The sequence below is a fragment of the Orbicella faveolata genome, unplaced genomic scaffold (genome assembly GCF_042242905.1).
Source record: "Orbicella faveolata isolate gen_17 unplaced genomic scaffold, um_ofav_v1 contig_46, whole genome shotgun sequence".
In the NCBI taxonomy this organism is placed as follows: Eukaryota; Metazoa; Cnidaria; class Anthozoa; order Scleractinia; family Merulinidae; genus Orbicella; species Orbicella faveolata.
This window is the reverse complement of record NW_028301576.1, coordinates 7,072,501-7,092,041: the sequence shown is the minus strand read 5'-3', so window position 1 is coordinate 7,092,041 and position 19,541 is coordinate 7,072,501. Positions and strand designations below refer to the sequence as shown.

At 40.8% G+C, this 19,541-nt stretch overlaps 1 long non-coding RNA gene and 3 pseudogenes across 1 annotated transcript in view; 1 reads left to right on the top strand and 3 right to left on the bottom strand.

Annotated features, from left to right (window-relative positions):
- Positions 1-19,541, top strand: part of LOC149098172 (uncharacterized) — a 143,707-nt gene that overhangs the window by 12,335 nt on the left and 111,831 nt on the right. The gene's annotated exons all lie outside the window — the stretch shown is intronic.
- LOC149098182 (uncharacterized) lies at positions 1,658-2,459 on the bottom strand (annotated as a pseudogene).
- On the bottom strand, positions 7,321-8,106 carry LOC149098181 (uncharacterized; annotated as a pseudogene).
- LOC149098180 (uncharacterized) lies at positions 12,794-13,912 on the bottom strand (annotated as a pseudogene).

The window sequence follows — 19,541 nt, the reverse complement described above, 5'->3', positions numbered from 1 at the left end:
CGGTGAAAGGACCCCATCGACAATAAATTTCACGAAAATAATCGTTGGAAACACACCAGTCCTCAAAATCAACGATCTTGCTGTAATAATCAGCTTTCTGATTAAGCGTACCGGGAATCCATTCCACTGACAACCCAATACCATGAACAGAAGTAAAACAGAAAACATCCTTAGCAATAGCATTCAAATGCGGCTTATTGCTCACAGAATCTGTAATGAACGCTACGGCTTTATCATCAGTATAAAGCTTAACAGAGGAATTATGCAAAATGGGAGTAAAACTTCTTAAAGCAAAACTAACAGACTTCAACTCCCTTCAAGTGGAGTTTTGCTTCATTTCAAGATCGTCAAAATTCTTGTGGGCAACAGGAAACCCCTCCGGCGACCTCAACATAAATAATAGAAGCGCAAGCAACTTTACTAGCATCGGAATATACAGTGTGATGAGGGATATTAACTGGATAGACAAAAGGTCTAGAATTTAATTATATAAGTGCTCGAGCATTGGAACATCAATAATTTAACTTAGAAATAGCTTCAGTAGTACGAAAAACCCTGCCGTTTCAATACGCTCTGCTGTCAATAACAGAATGCAGTGCTTTCGTCATAAACTTGCAAATATGGCCAAAAAAAAAGCATAGAGGTAATGATACGCCCGGTAACCTGAGCCAGCAGCCTTACAGTAACTATATGACAACTAGAAACCTTCCTAATGGACGCAAGGAAAACTAATATCTTATCTTCAGGAATAGACAATAAACCCCTGCAAAATCCCAATGAAAACCAAGCCAGCGAAGCAACTGAACAGGGATCCACATACATTTATCCTTATTTGGAACGAACCCCGAACTAATCAAATCAGAATGCACCAACAAAGATTGTCGAAGGCAAGTATCCGAATCACATACCCCTAAATCATCCTCTAAATAAATTACAATGCGGATGGCCTGACCACGCCAGTGCTTGACGAGGGTATGCATAACTTTGGTGAAAATGTTAGGGCCCGTAGAAAGATCAAAAGGCAGAACGACAAAACTTAAAATATTTTCGAACGCCATTGAAAACCCACGAAAAACCGAGAAATCTCTAATGTGAGGGGTAGATTTCAACATGATGGTACCCTGAATTAATATCGAAAGAATAAACTCACAAACTAGAAGGAGAATCGCCGATGAAAAAATTTAGCATGGACTGGGCATCCTCAAACTTAATTTTGGACTTATTTACAAAGAAATTAACATGTCTGAGGTCTAATATGAGCCTCTTCTTACCACTTGACTATACAGAAACTGACAATGGATTGACCACGTCAGGCGGGTAAGTACACGAAACAATAGAGCCAACACTAAGTAACTCTTGAATAGCGGATTCTACAAAATTACTCTCACCCAAAGCTGAGCGATTATTAGTAAGAATAACACTTGTAGGTTCCCATGAAAAGGGGATCTTATAACCAAAACTTAGAGTATCTAAAATAAACTTAGAGGCACCAATGCTTTACCAATAAGAAATATTCGATTTAAGCCTACCCTGAACAATAACCTGACTAGAGCCTTCAAAATATTCAGCAAAGCTAGAATCAAGAGAAATGTGATCCAAGTCAAAGTCAAAGTCAGAGTACTTATCTGGACCCAATCTTCCAGGAACATTTGCCAAATCAGACGGTGGTTGACTTTGTGGACGTTGAAATGGCGCCAGTGTTGGTGAAACTACCTCTTGTCTTGTAGAAAAGAGGGCAGGCTGGCGAATTAGCCCAGTGTCCTCGCTGATTGCAGTTAAAGCAGACGTCCGAAGGCTGGACTTGTCGGGCGGCACGAAAGGGCTGACGAAAATTAGAGTGAGCGGCAGAAAATGGAAGAGATGTAGTGAAAACAGAAGACCCAGACCCTTGTGTAGCTTGAAAATCTCGGGATTTAGGAGCTCTTGAAATCCTTGAAACACGAGGTTTGGAAGACTTCTTGTTTAATATTGGTAAGCGCACGTCGCTCAGCCGCTCGAAGTTTCTTCTCGTCTTCAGAATTTTCGGCAAGCTCGTCGGACTCATATTCCTCAACTACAGCCCAGCCAGCGGGACTTTTGTCAGCAAAGCGGATCATGAACTTAATGCGTTTCTCGAAGTCAGACTTGGCCTTTTGGAGATGTTCTTGAACACCCAGCAGGTTTACCTCGGACAAATTGGAGATAGCCAGATCAAGGCAGTCAAGGAGCTGGGTATTAAACTCAAACTGGTTTCTGTTACCTTAAAACTGAAGTGAACTAGCTGCCTTAGAGTCTGTTTTCAATTTCTTCAGTTCTCGCCGAGTCTCAACCTCGCGTTCGTCTAATGATCGCTTGAAATCACCAAACGTTTTCTGCAACTTCGCATCAAGGAGAGAAGAAATCAGCGAGATCATGTCAGAATTAGAAACGTCTGTCGACTGAGGTTGGGATGATGCAGTCTCCAGCGGTGGATCAAGCATTGCTCGAAATTTACTAAAACAAAATTTCCAAAATGAACTGATCAAAAGCGGAGATGCCGTCGAAGTGACAACTCCTGACGGAGAAACTCCTTAAATTTTAACCTCTTAGTATAATTACGTAGCCTGCATACCAACGAATCTACATACCAGAACAAAACTATCTTATAATAACTACGTGAAAAAATATAGTCGTTGTCTAATCACTCTGCACTGAAACGAAAACAAAATATTTTTAACTCAGTCATATAGGAGGGAGCATCTCGTTTATTGATCAGACATAAATTGCCCCATTTCGAAGATAAAGCGCAATTTAAAGAGAATTATAGACCTAGGGAACGAGAAACTGAAAGAAGGGAATTGATTTTGTCTTTAACATAGCCGTCCTTTGCACGATCCGATTTCCAACGACCGTGTCGTTTAAAAAAACGATCGCTGATGCCAGCATTCGCGACGGCAGAGCCACCACCTGATCTTAAGCTATAAGATAAGATAAGATAAGATAAGAACTTCATTAACATGTCGAAGTCGCTGGCAAACCATAACTAGACTTAGGAAAACCAAGTTCAACTAAGGAATTAAGCAAAAGCTCCCTAGCCCTGGTATAGGATATAGGTCGCGAACCTAAAGAATAACTAAGAGTGGACAAGACAAGATTGACAAATACAAAATCGCTAGAATTGCAATTCAAAGCAGCGAGATGAAAATAACGAGAACTGTAACGTATAGGGACAAGTGACAGTACCCTCCGAGCCAAAAGAACTGAGGAACCATCCTTGTACGCGTCAGTCTTAGTGTTAGTAATAATTATCTTAACGTAATCCAAATTATAGAAATTTACATCACAACAGCGCAACTTAGCTACCTCATCAAAGCGTAGAAATGCACAATAAGCAGTAATAAATAAAGCTGCAATTCGGAGACTAGACAGGTTAGCAGATGGCGAGGCATACTTTGAACATATTGAAGAAATCATCTCAGGAGTAACTGGCTCCTTTCTAGCCACTGGTTTAGCGGATATCCGGACACCTGCCTCGAGAATGTTCTTTACCAGAGGATCGTGACATGGATCAGGAAAACCATAGAGCTTGTTAGCCCACGAAATACCACAAGAAGCATGATGAAGTACGGAGGAACTTGTATCACTTTCGATAAGATGCTCTACGTAAAGAGCGACGTCTGGCGGCCTTGTAGGCAAAGCAGTGATCTCAGGAAAGTAAGATGCCCAGACTCTGAATTTTTTAAAGAACCTAGAATACTGATCAATAGTGCATGGAGCCCAGGATTCCAATGCACGAGTCGGAAACGGACTGGCAAGTCTTCTGAGTTCAGGATTCTGTAGGGGGGGAACTAGTCCGCGCAAAAACAATATCCCCTTGTGCAGAAAAAAAAAAAAATAGAACAAGAATTTTAAATAATGACAAATTAAACAGAAAAATAATCTCAGGTATAGGCAGATAGTCCAGTGGGGAATACAGCAAGCAACAAATCTCAACACGGACTGCTACTAGTGGCCGTGAAAAAAGCCCAGTGGCGCCCAGAAATAAAGCAAGTGCGCAAATGCCCAGCGGCAAAAGAAATAAACCCACAAAGCCAAGTGGCAAACACTTTAATTCCAAGAGCTCATGACGCAAAAACTACAAATTAATGGCTTAACTTTAACCACAGGCAGCCCAAGCTCTCAATGTTCTCTTTTTTTTTTTCCTTTTTATGCGAACGTTCAGGCTAACGTGACATATGGCATGTACTATTACATAACGACAAATGGAGGTGTTATGTTTCACGTGGTCAAATTCGGTCGTTATGTAATAGTACATGCCATATGTCACGGAAAAAAAAGGATAACATTGAGAGCTTGGGCCGCCTGTGATTTAACTGGTCCCATTAACACGTAAGAAAAGGACAGGAGAACTAAAATTATCAGAACCAAAAATGCAATTCTTATTAGCACCATGCACAAAAACTCGCTTCCCTTTAGCAACATAAAGGAAGTCAAGAATATAACTACGGAAAAAACGATCTTTATTAATAATGCACGGCCAAAAAATGGCAGATAACCAATAAGGGACCACAAGCGCGCCTACGCACTTGCATAATTTGAAATACCCAATAACTTGGGTGACAAGGCTAACGGGAGGGGGCAGCCAACAATTTTCACCTTCCCACCTATGACTAAGAGCATCTACACCCAAAGTGTTAGGACTGTAAAAGCGCGAATAGAACCTAGTCAACTTGGTATTTGCATAACTTGCAAAACAATCTATGGTGAAATGACCCCATTGAGAATCAATTTTACGAATATAATCGTTGGAAACACACCAGTCCTCAAAATCAACGATCTTACTGTAATAATCAGCTTTCTGATTAAGCGTACAGGGAATCTATTCCACTGACAACCCAATACCATGAGCAGAAGTAAAACAGAAGACATCCTTAGCAACAGCATTCAAATGCGGCTTATTGCTCCCAGAATCTGTAATGAACGCTAAGGCGTTATTATCAGTATAAAGCTTAACAGAGGAATTATGCAAAATGGGAGCAAGACTTTTTAATGCAAAACCAACAGACTTCAACTCTCACCAAGTGGAGCTTTGCTTCATTTCAAGATCATCAAAATTCTTGTGGGCAACAGGAAACCCCTCGACCTCAACATAAATATAAGAAGCGCAAGCAACTTCAACAGCGTCGGAATATACAATGTGATGAGGAACATTAACTGGATAGACAAAAGGTCTAGAATTTAATTCTATAAGTGCTCGAGCATTGGAACATCAATAATTTAACTCAGAAATAGCTTCAGTAGTGAGAAAAACCCTGGCGTTCCAATATGCTCTGTTGTCAAAAACAGAATGCAGTACTTTCGTCATAATCTTGCAAATATGGCCAAAAAAAAACCTACAGGAAATGATACCCCTCAACATAAATATAAGAAGCGCAAGCAACTTCACTGGCGTCGGAATATACAATGTGATGAGGGATATTAACTGGCTAGACAAAAGGGCTAGAATTAAATTATATAAGTGCTCGAGCATTGGAACATCAATAATTTAACTCAGAAATAGCTTCAGTAGTAACAAAAACCGTGGCGTTCCAATATGCTCTGCTGTCAATAACAGAATGCAGTGCTTTCGTCATAATCTTGCAAATATGGCCAAAAACAACCATACAGATAATACGCCCGGTAACCTGAGCCAGCATCCTTGCAGTAACTATACGACAACTAGAAACCTCCCTAATGGACGCAAGGAAAACTGATATCTTATCTTCAGGAATAGACAATAAACCCCGAGCAAAATCCCAATGAGAACCAGGCCAGCGAAGCAAGTGAACAAAAATCCACATACATTTATCCTTATTTGGAACGAACCCCGAGCTAATCAAATCAGAATGCACCAACAAAGATTGTCTAAGGCAAGTATCCTTCGAACCATATACCCCTAAACCATCGTCTAAATAAACTAAAATGCGGATGGCCTGACTACGCCAATGCGTGATGAGGGTAAGCATAACTTTGGTGAAAATGTAAGGGCCCTTAGAAAGATCAAAGGGCAGAACCACAAACATAAAGGAAGTCGAGAATATAACTACGAAAAGAACGGTCTTTATTAATAATAAATGGCCAAAAAATGGCAGATAACCAATAAGGGACCACAAGAGCGCCTACCCACTTGCATAATTTGAAATGCTCAATAATTTAGGTGACAAGTCTAACAAGAGGGACCAACCAACAGTTTTCACCTTCCCACCTATGACCAAGAGCATCTACAACCAAAGTGTTAGGACTGTAAAAGTGCGAATAGAACCTAGGAAACTTGGTATTTCAATAACTAGCAAAACAATCTACGGTGAAAGGACCCCATCGACAATAAATTTCACGAAAATAATCGTTGGAAACACACCAGTCCTCAAAATCAACGATCTTACTGTAATAATCAGCTTTCTGATTAAGCTTACGGGGAATCCATTTCACTGACAACCCAATACCATGAGCAGAAGTAAAACAGAAAACATCCTTAGCAATAGCATTCAAATGCGGCTTATTGCTCCCAGAATCTGTAATGAACGCTACGGCTTTATTATCAGTATACAGCTTAGCAGAGGAATTATGCAAAATGGAAGTAACACTTCTTAAAGCAAAACTAACAGACTTCAATTCCCTCCAAGTGGAGCTTTGCTTCATTTCAAGATCATCAAAATTCTTGTGGGCAACAGGAAACCCTTCCGGCGACCTCAACATAAATATTAGAAGCGCAAGCAACTTTACTAGCATCGGAATATACAATGTGATAAGGGACATTAACTGGATAGACAAAAGGTCTAGAATTTAATTATATAAGTGCTCGAGCATTGGAACATCAATAATTTAACTTAGAAATAGCTTCAGTAGTACGAAAAACCCTGCCGTTTCAATACGCTCTGCAGTCAATAACAGAATGCAGTGCTTTCGTCATAATCTTGCAAATATGGCCAAACAAAAGCATAGAGGTAATGATACGCCCGGTAACCTGAGCCAGCAGCCTTACAGTAACTATATGACAACTAGAAACCTTCCTTAAGTAACTCTTGAATAGCGGATTCTACAACATTACTCTCACCCAAAGCTGAGCGATTATTAGTAAGAATAACACTTGTAGGTTCCCATGAAAAGGGGATCTTATAACCAAAACTTAGAGTATCTAAAATAAACTTAGAGGCACCAATGCTTTACCAATAAGAAATATTCGATTTAAGCCTACCCTGAACAATAACCTGACTAGAGCCTTCAAAATATTCAGCAAAGCTAGAATCAAGAGAAATGTGATCCAAGTCAAAGTCAAAGTCAGAGTACTTATCTGGACCCAATCGTGCAGGAACATTTGCCAAATCAGACGGTGGTTAACTTTGTGGACGTGTTGGTGAAACTACCTCTTGTCTTGTAGAAAAGAGGGCAGGCTGGCGAATTAGCCCAGTGTCCTCGCTGATTGCAGTTAAAGCAGACGTCCGAAGGCTGGACTTGTCGGGCGGCACGAAAGGGCTGACGAAAACTAGAGTGAGCGGCAGAAAATGGAAGAGATGTAGTGAAAACAGAAGACCCAGACCCTTGTGTAGCTTGAAAATCTCGGGATTTAGGAGCTCTTGAAATCCTTAAAACACGAGGTTTGGAAGACTTCTTGTTTAATATTGGTAAGCGCACGTCGCTCAGCCGCTCGAAGTTTCTTCTCGTCTTCAGAATTTTCGGCGAGCCCGTCGGACTCTTTTCCTCAACTACAGCCCAGCCAGCGGGACTTTTGTCAGCAAAGCGGATCATGAACTTAATGCGTTTCTCGAAGTCAGACTTGGCCTTTTGGAGATGTTCTTGAACACCCAGCAGGTTTACTTCGGACAAATTGGAGATAGCCAGATCAAGGCAGTCAAGGAGCTGCGTATTAAACTCAAACTGGATTCGATTACCTTTAAACTGAAGTGAACTAGCTGCCTTAGAGTCTGTTTTCAATTTCTTCAGTTCTCGCCGAGTCTCAACCTCGCGTTCGTCTAATGATCGCTTGAAATCACCAAACGTTTTCTGCAACTTCGCATCAAGGAGAGAAGAAATCAGCGAGATCATGTCAGAATTAGAAACGTCTGTCGACTGAGGTTGGGATGATGCAGTCTCCAGCGGTGGATCAAGCATTGCTCGAAATTTACTAAAACAAAATTTCCAAAATGAACTGATCAAAAGCGGAGATGCCGTCGAAGTGACAACTCCTGACGGAGAAACTCCTTAAATTTTAACCTCTTAGTATAATTACGTAGCCTCCATACCAACGAATCTACATACCAGAACAAAACTATCTTATAATAACTACGTGAAAAAATACAGTCGTTCTCTAATCACTCTGCAGTGAAACGAAAACAAAATATTTTTAACTCAGTCATATAGGAGGGGACATCTCGTTTATTGATCAGACATAAATTGCCCCTTTCGAAGATAAAGCGCAATTTAAAGAGAATTATAGACCTAGGGAACGAGAAACTGAAAGAAGGGAATTGATTTTGTCTTTAACATAGCCGTCCTTTGCACGATCCGATTTCCAACGACCGTGTCGTTTAAAAAAACGATCGCTGATGCCAGCATTCGCGACGGCAGAGCCACCACCTGATCTTAAGCTATAAGATAAGATAAGAAAAATAAGAACTTCATTAACATGTCGAAGTCGCTGGCAAACCATAACTAGACTTAGGAAAACCAAGTTCAACTAAGGAAGTAAGCAAAAGCTCCCTAGCCCTGGTATAGGATATAGGTCGCGAACCTAAAGAATAACTAAGAGTGGACTTACGATAAACAAGATTGCCAAATACAAAATCGCTAGAATTGCAATTCAAAGCAGCGAGATGAAAATAACGAGAACTGTAACGTATAGGGACAAGTGACAGTACCCTCCGAGCCAAAAGAACTGAGGAACCATCCTTGTACGCGTCAGTCTTACTGTTAGTAATAATTATCTTAACGTAATCCAAATTATAGAAATTTACATCACAACAGCGCAACTTAGCTACCTAATCAAAGCGTAGAAATGCACAATAAGCAGTAATAAATAAAGCTGCAATTCGGAGACTAGACAGGTTAGCAGATGGCGAGGCATACTTTGAACATATTGAAGAAATCATCTCAGGAGTAACTGGCTCCTTTCTAGCCACTGGTTTAGCGGATATCCGGACACCTGCCTCGAGAATGTTCTTTACCAAAGGATCGTGACATGGATCAGGAAAACCATAGAGCTTGTTAGCCCACGAAATACCACAAGAAGCATGATGAAGTACGGAGGAACTTGTATCACTTTCGATAAGATGCTCTACGTAAAGAGCGACGTCTGGCGGCCTTGTAGGCAAAGCAGTGATCTCAGGAAAGTAAGATGCCCAGACTCTGAATTTCTGAAAGAACCTAGAATACTGATCAATAGTGCATGGAGCCCAGGATTGCAATGCACGAGTCGGAAACGGACTGGCAAGTCTTTTGAGGTCAGGATTCTGTAGGGGGGAACTAGTCCGCGCAAAAACAATATCCCCTTGTGCAGAAAAAAAAAAAAAAATAGAACAAGAATTTTAAATAATGACAAATTAAACAGAAAAATAATCTCAGGTATAGGCAGATAGTCCAGTAGGGAATACAGCAAGCAACAAATCTCAACACGGACTGCTACTAGTGGCCGTGAAAAAAGCCCAGTGGCGCCCAGAAATAAAGCAAGTGCGCAAATGCCCAGCGGCAAAAGAAATAAACCCACAAAGCCAAGTGGCAAACACTTTAATTCCAAGAGCTCATGACGCAAAAAATACAAACTAATGGCTTAACTTTAACCACAGGCAGCCCAAGCTCTCAATGTTCTCTTTTTTTTTTCCTTTTTATGCGAACGTTCAGGCTAACGTGAGACATGGCATGTACTATTACATAACGAAAAATGGAGGTGTTATGTTTCGCGTGGTCAAATTCGGTCGTTATGTAATAGTACATGACATATGTCACGTTAGCCCGAACGTTCGCATAAAAAGGAAAAAAAAGGATAACATTGAGAGCTTGGGCCGCCTCTCATTTAACTGGCTCCATTAACACGTAAGAAAAGGACAGGAGAACTAAAATTATCAGAACCAAAAATGCAATTCTTATTAGCACCATGCACAAAAACTCGCTTCCCTTTAGCAACATAAAGGAAGTCAAGAATATAACTACGGAAAGAACGATCTTTATTAATAATGCACGGCCAAAAAATGGCAGATAACCAATAAGGGACCACAAGCGCGCCTACGCACTTGCATAATTTGAAATGCTCAATAACTTGGGTGACAAGGCTAATGGGAGGGAGCAGCCAACAATTTTCACCTTCCCACCTATGACTAAGAGCATCTACACCCAAAGCGTTAGGACTGTAAAAGCGCGAATAGAACCTAGTCAACTTGGTATTTGCATAACTTGCAAAACAATCTATGGTGAAATGACCCCATTGAGAATCAATTTTACGAAAATAATCGTTGGAAACACACCAGTCGTCAAAATCAACGATCTTACTGTAATAATCAGCTTTCTGATTAAGAATACAGGGAATGCATTCCACTGACAACCCAATACCATGAGCAGAAGTAAAACAGAAGACATCCTTAGCAACAACATTCAAATGCGGCTTATTGCTCCCAGAATCTGTGATGAACGCTACGGCTTTATTATCAGTATAAAGCTTAACAGAGGAATTATGCAAAATGGGAGCAAGACTTTTTAATGCAAAACCAACAGCCTTCAACTCCCACCAAGTGGAGCTTTGCTTCATTTCAAGATCATCAAAATTCTTGTGGGCAACAGGAAACCCCCCGACCTCAACATAAGTATAAGAAGCGCAAGCAACTTCACTAGCGTCGGAATATACAATGTGATGAGAAATATTAACTGGATAGACAAAAGGTCTAGAATTTAATTCTATAAGTGCTCGAGCATTGGAACATCAATAATTTAACTCAGAAATAGCTTCAGTAGTAAGAAAAACCCTGGCGTTCCAATATGCTCTGTTGTCAATAACAGAATGCAGTACTTTCGTCATAATCTTGCAAATATGGCCAAAAAAACGTACAGGAAATGATACCCCTTAACATAAATATAAGAAGCGCAAGCAACTTCACTGGCGTCGGAATATACAATGTGATGAGGGTTATTAACTGGATAGACAAAACGTCTAGAATTTAATTATATAAGTGCTCGAGCATTGGAACATCAATAATTTAACTCAGAAATAGTTTCAGTAGTAAGAAAAACCCTGGCGTTCCAATATGCTCTGCTGTCAATAACAGAATGCAGTGCTTTCGTCATAATCTTGCAAATATGGCCAAAAAAGAGTATACAGGTAATGATACGCCCGGTAACCTAAACCCGCATCCTCCCAGTAACTATACGACAACTAGAAACCTCCCTAACGGACGTAAGGAAAACTGATATCTTATCTTCAGGAATAGACAATAAACCCCGAGCAAAATCCCAATGAGAACCAGGCCGGGGAAGCAAGTGAACAAAGATCCACATACATTTATCCTTATTTGGAACGAACCCCGAGCTAATCAAATCAGAAGCACCAACAAAGATTGTCAAAAGCAAGTATCCTTCAAACCGCATACCTCTAAACCATCGTCTAAATAAACTAAAATGCGGATGGCCTGACTACGCCAATGCTTGATGAGGGTAAGCATAACTTTGGTGAAAATGTAAGGGCCCTTAGAAAGATCAAAGGGCAGAGCCACAAACATAAAGGAAGTCGAGAATATAACTAGGAAAAGAACGCTCTTTATTAATAATGAATGGCCACAAAATGGCAGATAACCAATAAGGGACCACAAGAGCGCCTACGCACTTGCATAATTTGAAATGCTCAATAACTTGGGTGACAAGGCTAACGGGAGGGAGCAGCCAACAGTTTTCACGTTCCCACCTATGACTAAGAGCATCTACACCCAAAGTGTTAGGACTGCAAAAGCGCGAATAGAACCTAGGCAACTTGGTATTTCAATAACTAGCAAAACAATCTACGGTGAAAGGACCCCATCGACAATAAATTTCACGAAAATAATCGTTGGAAACACACCAGTCGTCAAAATCAACGATCTTGCTGTAATAATCAGCTTTCTGATTAAGCTTACGGGGAATCCATTTCACTGACAACCCAATACCATGAGCAGAAGTAAAACAGAAAACATCCTTAGCAATAGCATTCAAATGCGGCTTATTGCACCCAGAATCTGTAATGAACGCTACGGCTTTATTATCAGTATAAAGCTTAGCAGAGGAATTATGCAAAATGGAAGTAACACTTCTTAAAGCAAAACTAACAGACTTCAATTCCCTCCAAGTGGAGCTTTGCTTCATTTCAAGATCATCAAAATTCTTGTGGGCAACAGGAAACCCTTCCGGCGACCTCAACATAAATATTAGAAGCGCAAGCAACTTCAGTAGCATCGGAATATACAATGTGATAAGGGACATTAACTGGATAGACAAAAGGTCTAGAATTTAATTATATAAGTGCTTGAGCATTGGAACATCAATAATTTAACTTAGAAATAGCTTCAGTAGTACGAAAAACCCTGCCGTTTCAATATGCTCTGCTGTCAATAACAGAATGCAGTGCTTTCGTCATAATCTTGCAAATATGGCCAAACAAAAGCATAGAGGTAATGATACGCCCGGTAACCTGAGCCAGCAACCTTACAGTAACTATATGACAACTAGAAACCTTCCTTAAGTAACTCTTGAATAGCGGATTCTACAACATTACTCTCACCCAAAGCTGAGCGATTATTAGTAAGAATAACACTTGTAGGTTCCCATGAAAAGGGGATCTTATAACCAAAACTTAGAGTATCTAAAATAAACTTAGAGGCACCAATGCTTTACCAATAAGAAATATTCGATTTAAGCCTACCCTGAACAATAACCTGACTAGAGCCTTCAAAATATTCAGCAAAGCTAGAATCAAGAGAAATGTGATCCAAGTCAAAGTCAAAGTCAGAGTACTTATCTGGACCCAATCTTGCAAGAACATTTGCCAAATCAGACGGTTGTTGACTTTGCGGGCGTTGAAATGGCGCCAGTGTTGGTGAAACTACCTCTTGTCTTGTAGAAAAGAGGGCAGGCTGGCGAATTAGCCCAGTGTCCTCGCTGATTGCAGTTAAAGCAGACGTCCGAAGGCTGGACTTGTCGGGCGGCACGAAAGGGCTGACGAAAATTAGAGTGAGCGGCAGAAAATGGAAGAGATGTAGTAAAAACAGAAGACCCAGACCCTTGTGTAGCTTGAAAATCTCGGGATTTAGGAGCTCTTGAAATCCTTGAAACACGAGGTTTCGAAGACTTCTTGTTTAATATTGGTAAGCGCACGTCGCTCAGCCGCTCGAAGTTTCTTCTCGTCTACAGAATTTTCGACGAGCTCGTCGGACTCATATTCCTCAACTACAGCCCAGCCAGCGGGACTTTTGTCAGCAAAGCGGATCATGAACTTAATGCGTTTCTCGAAGTCAGACTTGGCCTTTTGGAGATGTTCTTGAACACCCAGCAGGTTTACCTCGGACAAATTGGAGATAGCCAGATCAAGGCAGTCAAGGAGCTGCGTATCAAACTCAAACTGGATTCTGTTACCTTTAAACTGAAGTGAACTAGCTGCCTTAGAGTCTGCTTTCAATTTCTTCAGTTCTCGCCGAGTCTCAACCTCGCGTTCGTCTAATGATCGCTTGAAATCACCAAACGTTTTCTGCAACTTCACATCAAGGAGAGAAGAAATCAGCGAGATCATGTCAGAATTAGAAATGTCTGTCGACTGAGGTTGGGATGATGCAGTCTCCGGCGGTGGATCAAGCAATGCTCGAAATTTACTAAAACAAAATTTCCAAAATGAACTGATCAAAAGCGGAGATGCCGTCGAAGTGACAACTCCTTAAATATTAACTTCTTAGCATAATTACGTAGCCTGCATACCAACGAATCTACATGCCAGCACAAAAATATCTTACAAGCAACGTGAAAAATGATAGTACTCGTGCAGTATGCTTGAGAGTTCATCGTTGCCGGGAATTGAGGGGAATCCAAGTACGGAAGATATTTGGCAAAAGTGCCAACACTTTCGGCAAGAATTATATGCATTGCACTAATGTCCTTCATTGAGTGTCACGCATTTAAACGTGGTCACACTTCTTCAAGCATATTGATCGTACCAAATTATCTACGTACATGGATATGATTCGTATATGTAATAGGACTACATGCTGCCCAATTTGGAAATAATTCGATGAAAAAAATTCCGAAGACAGCCAAAATTAGACGAGGCCGCAGGCCAAGTCCAATTTGGCTGTCAGAGGAATTTTTTTGAATGAAATTATTTTCAAATTGGACAAGCATGTAGTCCTGTTACTTATTAATTATAGAGCTCGTGAGGTAATACAGCTTTGCAAGGAAGACTACAGTAACTGTCTCTAAAGAAAAACAGATTGGGTCCTCGATCTTCCAAAGTTGGGAAAGCTTCGAAAATATCCGGTGATCTTCGGAGATCGCCGGAGATTGTCGCTAGTCTTCGGAAATCCTGGGAAGTGGTTAGGTGATCTTCGGAAATCTTCGGGTGATCTTCGGAAATCTTCGGAAGCGTTCGGGCGATCTTCGAAAATCTTCGGAGATGTTCGAGGATATTCGGAAATCTTCGGAAGTGTTCGTGTGATCTTCGGAAATCTTCGGAAGTTTTCGCGAATTATCGGGTGATCTTTAGAAGTCTTCAAAAGGTTTCGTGTGACCTTCGATAATCTTCCGAAGGTCAATAGCTTAATTTCATTGGCTGCGACAAACTGTCCTATTTTTTCCCAAATTGGATAGTTTCTGCGTTTTTCTTCAAAGTCCTTATAGAAAACTGTCCAAATTAAATCCCAAATTGGACAGGTTTCAGAAGTTAAAAAATAATAGCTTTGCTGACAATGCTGGATTAACTGACTACTATATAATTAGGCAAATTAATTAATGCGAAAATGTGGTTAACGAAGTGTCAAGTTTGCAAGTTCCTATCATAGCTGTGCTCCTAATCATCCAATTAATAGCTGTGGTCACCTTTGTGTGCGTTCGGTTGTGTACTGCAGGCAAAATCGTGTGTTTATGATAATATTATAGCGTGATGAAAAAAAGAAATCCAAAATAAATTATACATCTGCCCTTTTCCAGCCGAATTTGCTCGGGTTCTAATTATCCATATTCTACTATACGGCCCGCTAAAATTTAAAGCTGTTTTTGTTGCTAAAATGTTTTGTGATTTATTGCCAAGTGTTCTTAACTTTTTAAGCAAGTAATAGTTTAAAACTTTCTTTTACTTCTAAAATTGTCTATTGAAGTCTGCTAATGACTTAAGAGTCAATTATTAAACAACGATTTCAAATTGGCTCGTTTTGCTTTCGAGGTGCTTCAGAAATTGGAAGCCGTTCCGGGTGAATAGGAATCGTTCCCGAACCCGTCAGACACCCAGTACAGATATAATAAATATCTTACTGACCTCGTTAACTCGGTCTGTACTGTAAGTTAAGGATCCTCGTTTTTCCCCCTCGATTTATGCCTCGCGCGCTTCGTCCTTGGGCCATAAATCGATGGGGGAAAATCTTGGTCCGTAACTTACAGTACTGCCCTCGAACTCGGTTTGTAAGAGGTATTTAAACGGGACTTCACGAAGATCGCAAGAGTTAGTACCCAGTGCCAAGTCTTCCACAATCGCCAAAATCAGTTCCCGCAAAATAAAAAATATCGCCGATTCCCAAAAATAAACTCCCGTGAAAATTTAGTGCCACACGGCAGATTTAAAATGCCCCTTTTCGAAGATAGCATAAATAGCGATAATGCTACTGAAAGAGTGTTACTTACGTTGAAATAGTTCATTGGCGTCACTGGAATGTCCTGTTAAAGAATGTGACATCATACATGCAGTACATAAGTGATAGTAATAAAAATCCCCGGATCTTGTTCCTTCGGGTCTAACGTAACTGACTCGTGTTCTGAGTGTGATCTTTGAATCTTTAAAATCCCACCCCATTAAGACAGAAGAAGCGAATTCAACAGGTTATGGGCCCAGAAGAGATGTTCCTGGACGATTTGGAAGATTAATTTTCCATGGGGATGAGCGAAAATACGAGCAATGGGAGGTCAAATTCCTTGGCTACACGAGATTCCAAAAGTTGAAAGACGTTCTCGTGTCTGAGAGCTGGGATGAGGAAGCTAATGCTAGCAAAAACGAGGAGGCGTTTGCCGAACTAATCCAGTTCCTAGATGACAAAAGCCCAGCGCTGGTAATGAGAGATGCAATTGACGATGGAAGAAGGGCGCTGCAGATTTTACGAGCCCATTACGCTGGGACTGGGAAACCACGTGCGATTTCGCTTTATACCGAACTAACATCCTTAGTTAAATCAGCAAATGAGTCTGTCACTGACTATGTAATTAGAGCGGAGACGGCGGCAACAGCTTTAAAAAATGCGGGAGAAACTGTAACTGACAGTCTTCTTATTGCAATGGTACTCAAAGGATTACCTCAAAGTTACAAACCGTTTGTTGCGGTTGTCACACAGAGCGAGAAGCAACAAACATTTAGCGAATTCAAAGCCTCTCTAAGAAGCTTTGAGGACACTGAGAAAGCAAGAACAGCAGATAATAACGACTCCATTTTGAAAGCAGAAGACAATTTCCTACAGCTAAAACCACCAGTGAAAGGAAAAGGAAATCTTACCTGCTTCAGCTGCATCCAACAAGGTCATTTAACTCGTTTCTATCCCAAGAAGCCCAAAGGAGGGAAGTGGTGCAATACCTGCCGCTCAAGGTCGCACAGTGATTAAGCATGTCGTCAGAGAAGAAAGAAAGGTGACAAGGTTAATCAAGTATTTGAGAAAACAGACCAGGACATTTAATACTCATTTGTTTTTGAGACTAATGCCCATGAGGATGAGAATGTCTCTGGCAAGCCTACATCTGGGAAGCCAAACACACTATTAGTTGATTGCGGTGCAACTGCTCATATTATTACTGATTTTGTCTAAGTTTAAAAAGTTTGGTGACACATTTAAGCCAGACAAGCATTCCATTTAATTAGCAAATGGAACTCGAGCAAATAAGGTTGCCCTAAAAAGAGGAGATGTTGATATTACTATCGTCGATTCGTCTGGAACAGCTGTGAAGGCAACTTTGTGAAATGCTCTGTTCATAACATCTTATTCTCAGTTCAAGCTGCAACAGAGAGGGGTGCAAGTGTGGCTTTCCAGCCAGATTCTGCTGAGCTGACGCACAAGGATGGCACAAAGTTTCTCATTGACAAGCATGGCAGATTGTATTATTTGAATACATATGATAACATCACTGACTCTGATTCCGTAAACTATGTACGTCCTATGAATGTCTGGCATCAAATCCTAGGACAATGTAATTATGATGACATTAAGAAACTAAAGAATGTTGTAGATGGTATGAAGATTAGCCATAAGGGCTCTAGCAAACCTAGCGATTGTAGTGTATGTATGCTAGGAAAACTCACACGGAATAGGAATAGAAAGCCTGATGCACGTGCGACTGCCCCACTAGATTTAGTTCATACTGACCTCGCTGGACCTGTTGATCCAGCCTCTGAAGAAGGTTTTAAATATTGTTTGGCCTTTACAGATGATTTTTCAGGTGCAGATTTTGTCTACTTTCTGAGGAACAAGAGTGACACAGTGGCTGCTACAGAATTTTTGGCAGATTCAGCCCCTTATGGTAAGGTCAAATGTATGAGATCTGACAATGGTGGTGAGTTTACTTCTGTGAATTTTGAGGCACTTCTCAGGAGGAATCGCACAGGGCATGATACCTCTGCCCCCTTTTCACCACACCAGAACGGCACAGCCGAGCGGCACTGGAGAACCCTATTTGAAATGGGGAGATGACTGCCCATACAGGCCAGTTTAGCTAAGGTGTTCTGGCCATATGCTGTTATGGCAGCAACATACACGTGCAATAGGTGCTATAACAATCGCTTACAGCAAACACCTTACTTTCCTCTCACAGGTCAGAGACCTAACTAAGCCCCGCTTACCTTGTGTATTTCCCAGAGATTGGTAAGGTGATTAAGCACAGGGTGGTAAAATTCCCTTCGGAGAGTGTTAATGAGAAACGCACTCAAACAGGAAGTCTGTTATGTGATGAAGATGATTTCATGTTGTTACGGCGTAACACTAACCCAGATATGTGTAGTGCATCTGGTGTTAACAGGTCTGAGAAAATCTCAGGCGAGCAGGCTGAGGACACTAACCTTGATGTGTGTAGTGCATCTGGTGTTAACAGGTCTGAGGAAATCTCAGGCGAACAGGCTGACCCAGATATGTATAGTGCATATGATTTTCATAGGTCGGAGAAATTCTCATGTGAACAGGCTGAGAAGCTTGTGACTGGAGACAAAACTGATAGGAACCTCCAATCTGTGACTGAAGGTGCGAGATACCCCACCAGGGAGAGGAGACGCCCAGCATACCTTAATGACTATGTTACTGATCTGGATGAGGTTATTGCTGAGAGTGACCAGGTATTATCTAGTGTTGATTATTGTCACAAGGTTTCAGCTTTTCCCCAGACATACCAAGAAGCAATTGAATCTCCTGAGTCAGAAAATTGGAAGGCAGCAATGAGAGAAAAAATGGATTCTCTTATCGAGAATAAGACATCTATTCTAACCACCCTACGAGAGGGTAGGAATTCAGTAGGGGACCGTTGGGTGTACACTATCAAAGAAGGTTCTGATGGTGCTAAAACCTACGAGGCTAGGTATGCTGCTAAAGGCTATAGTCAAGTGAAAGGTGTAGATTATCAGGAAACATTTGCCCCTATGGCAAATGTCACATCAGTACGTGCTCTGTTGCAAATAGCAACACAACACGATTTAATTCTACACCAGATGGATGTCAAAACGGCATACCTAAATGCTCCCATTGATTGTGAGGTATATATATATGGACCAAGCTGGCGGTTCTGAAGCCCTAGTGGTTCTAATGTGAGACTTGTGTATAAATTAAACAAATCCCTGTATGGATTGAAGCAATCAGGTAGAAATTGGAACAATGTGTTACACTGTTTCCTGCTTGATAACCAGTTTGTTCAGAGTCCAGTTGACAACTGTATGTGCACTAAACAGTTTGGGAGTAAAATAGTTGTAATGCTTGTTTGGGTCGACGACATCATTATTGCAGCAAGTGACATGGTTCTGATGTCTGAGGCTAAACAAATGCTGCAGGAGAGATTCCGCATGAAGGACCAACAACAACAACAACAACCATTTATTTGTACTCACAATCTATAAAATAATTACAATAAACATTAAATTAGTATAGAGTACTGCCTGCCCAAAATAACCATAAGGGCTAAAAAGAATGGGCAGACATTAAGTTACATAGATTATTTATACAGTTATCAGTCGGTAACACACTTACACACACACACACACACACACACACACACACACAAATATAAAGATACAAACAGAATGGAAACTTACAGCGGAACAGAATATATCCTTATGAATTAATTAAAATAATTGTAATATTTAATATGAATCAATAAAGTGT